At 40.7% G+C, this 3,076-nt stretch overlaps 1 long non-coding RNA gene across 1 annotated transcript in view; it reads left to right on the plus strand.

Moving 5' to 3' along the window:
* LOC109302424 overlaps positions 1-1,986 on the plus strand; it is a 27,219-nt gene extending 25,233 nt beyond the window's left edge. Inside the window, exons 2-4 of the long non-coding RNA XR_002098761.1 lie at positions 598-686; positions 1,264-1,341; positions 1,912-1,986. This is a non-coding gene — a long non-coding RNA (uncharacterized LOC109302424). The remainder of the gene's footprint in view (positions 1-597; positions 687-1,263; positions 1,342-1,911) is intronic.
* Positions 1,987-3,076: the final 1,090 nt, after the last annotated feature.

The following is a 3,076-nucleotide window of genomic DNA, read 5'->3' on the forward strand; positions in this document are numbered from 1 at the left end:
AATAATACTAATAATATTCTTGCTGTTTGCTCTTTAAGGTCTAGTCCCCTTCACACCCAAGTGATTGTGTTTCAGTAATGGGTCAGGTGCTGCTTGCTTGATGGTGGGGATCTTTGGAAGAAGATGTGTGTTACACTGCTGTTAACCATAATTATGGTCCAGATTCAGCAAGGCATACGTGCCTAACTCTAAACTCACAATTAATCTCATTAGGCACATGGCTAATCCTATGCATTTCAGAATTAGGCACTTGCATAAGTATGTTGCTGAATAAGGGCCTGCATGCAGTGAGCCCCTTTCCTTTCTTTCTCATTTAACGTAAAAAACATTGCTAGCTCCACACAGATGCCATAAGAAAAATGTTTTTGCTTTCAGTCAGAAATGATGTTATCATCTGCCCTCAGCTGTGGTGTTCCCTTTACCTTGAAGCTTAAGCAACAACATAACATGCTTCAACCAAGTATTCCACATAAGGAATGGCATTTTTTTGTTTTGCAAAATAAAGCTCTGTGGGTGGAATTAGCTGTGTTGAATGCACATGTCAATAACCTGGATGGTGGTGAGAAACTTTGATATCTGATGAAGAAATTTCTGCAGGTATCCAGACCTTCACTTTTGTGTTACCACCACCAAGTCCAGAAGAGACATCAGGAAGTGTCATCTGACAGCATCAGCAGATGTGAACTGTCAGTATTTCCTTTCAGATACTGTTTTATACAGGAGTCTGGCCTTGGGCAAGGGGTGATATTGGAGAGAGGCAGTTGACACGTAGGCAGAGATTAAAACTGGTTGGACCAGAAGACTTGTGCAAAGGTCTAAACCGAAGAGGAGACAGGCTAGAGGGGCAGGTTAGAAGTGGTCAAACTTGGAGGGCACAGGGGGAGAAAAAGAGAGTGAGCATGAAATGGGACTTTTTTTTTTTAAAGTCTCATCAGTTCTTTGCTGCCAGCAAATACAAATATTCTTTGCCAGCAGCATGTGTATGTGTATACCCCCCTGCAACTTTGGTGAAAGAACATCATTATTAAGGCAGCACAGTCAAACTATCTAAAGTTAGGAAATGCCAGAATATTAATGTTTTCCTGTGCCCTTCTGAACCTTATGATTCAGTCTAGATTTAAATGATGGCATGCCGTTTCCTTTTTCCAGAGAAATCTGCCTCATTCAGTGCACAAGTTGGGCCTACTTTGGGGATGAATATGGGTTTTTCAGTGAAAAAGACTCGTCTGTAGAACATTTGTCCTGCTGCTTCTTTTGCTTCAGAAGTTGGATGGGGTTTTCTGAAGAAGGCAAGGAACTGCAGAAAGGAAAATTATGGACTTATGGTGAAGCCAACTGAAGGTAACACTGAAGATGCAAATTCAATCCTTACCTCTGCCATAGAGTTTGTGCAATGCTTGGTAAATCTCTCAAAGTAAACCTTTTCACAGATAGTCACTACTTGTGTGTCACTCTCTTTGAGTGCCTGGCTTGAGAACTTCCATCTACAGTGGCATTCATAGCGACAATTGAAATTACCAGTATATGTGCCTGACTCTATCAATAGCTACGTAAATCCAAGCACTCTGAAAAATCAGGTATCTCAAACTGGTCATCCAAAATTGGACGGAAAAGTAGCATGTGATCATGTAATTAAAGATTGCTTGTCTGTTTCATAATGCACATACAGCAGCAAGCCGATGTAAAATTGTACAGGCAGCTTTAATTCTGGTACTTTCCACCTTTGGTGTGCTGGACTTTACAGCTGTTAGATAATCACTATTATGCAGTCTTTTGTGTATAATTAAACATTTATTGTGAAGACATTTTGACAAAATTAGAATAAAGACATTTACAGAAGCAGGGGAAGACTTCTGCTCGGGGAGGTGCTGGAAAGAACTCATCATTGATGTTCTTCCCCTTGCTCTTTAGTGCCTCTGGTGACAATTGAACATCTGTCAGTATCCAGGGAATAGAAGTGAGGAAAGGGTTTTTTAAGACCTTGGGTAGGTTACTGAGGAGTTTTTTATTTTAACATTATCAGGATATAAAACAAGCCCTTGCATTAAGCAGGTGGGTACTCTAGATTGGAAGTGGCAGGCAATTCTAACTGTAATGTAAGCTTTGAAGTTTGATTGTTGTTAAGGAATAACATGGAAATACCTGCTTCTCCTGATAGCCTGAACTAGTGTTTTCATATTTAAGCAGGAGAAAGCTATCTACCAGCTCAACCCCAAAAGGAATAGATGGGAGAACTGTACCTTAAACTCTCTAGTTCAGTAACTAGAGGAAGGTAGTGCTCTAGCCACTTCCCACCACTCTTTCCAGCTCCTTGCATTGGCATTTTCCTGTTCCAGACTTTCCTGCTAGGATGTTGTGTATGAGTGCTTTGCAAAGCCACCCCAAGAGTTTATAGGAGCACAGTGCCTACAATGAGAAGGTATGTCAAACTCAGTAGGCATTGTTTGTAACTATTTGTCAGCTTTCCTGCTTGCTGAGCATAATGCTGTAGGTTAATATGTAATTTGGTGTTATGATCCCAGATGAGACTGAGCATAGGGAAGAAACATTCCACCTGGACTTATCTCTGCTTTGTGCAGTTAGAACAAGTGCTGGGTGAAAGGCTTGGGCTGAAATCTGAAACTGCCCACTGTGGTTATTTTGACTCCACTGAGCCAAACCCAGACTCTGCTTTTTGGAGGTTTAAAAATATTGGTTGGTTCTTTTTTTTTTCTGCCTCTGTCCCTAATTCTGGTTTAATCCAGACTTGGTAGCAGAGAGACCATGGGAGAAGCTATTCTTGTGGTATTTCCAAATCAGCCTGAAGAAGGGAACTACTGGAAATCTTGCAAAAAAGCTTTTCTCTTCATAGTGTCAGGCCTACTTTGTACCCAAATACTCTTTCTAATTACAGTTGGAGGGCTAAACTGTTTGGGTGCTTAATTATAATGGAAATTCTGAACCTACCCTCAAGACTTCTTTTTAAAAGGATGTGCAAATCTTAGCATGCTGCTAACTTATTGGTTTAGTTTTACAGCCCTTACTTCCTTTCCTCATCCTCCTCTTTGTCGCACATCTGTGCAGGTTTAATAATCCA

The sequence above is a fragment of the Gavialis gangeticus genome, unplaced genomic scaffold (genome assembly GCF_001723915.1).
Source record: "Gavialis gangeticus isolate Ggan-Ray unplaced genomic scaffold, GavGan_comp1, whole genome shotgun sequence".
Lineage (NCBI taxonomy): Eukaryota > Metazoa > Chordata > Crocodylia > Gavialidae > Gavialis > Gavialis gangeticus.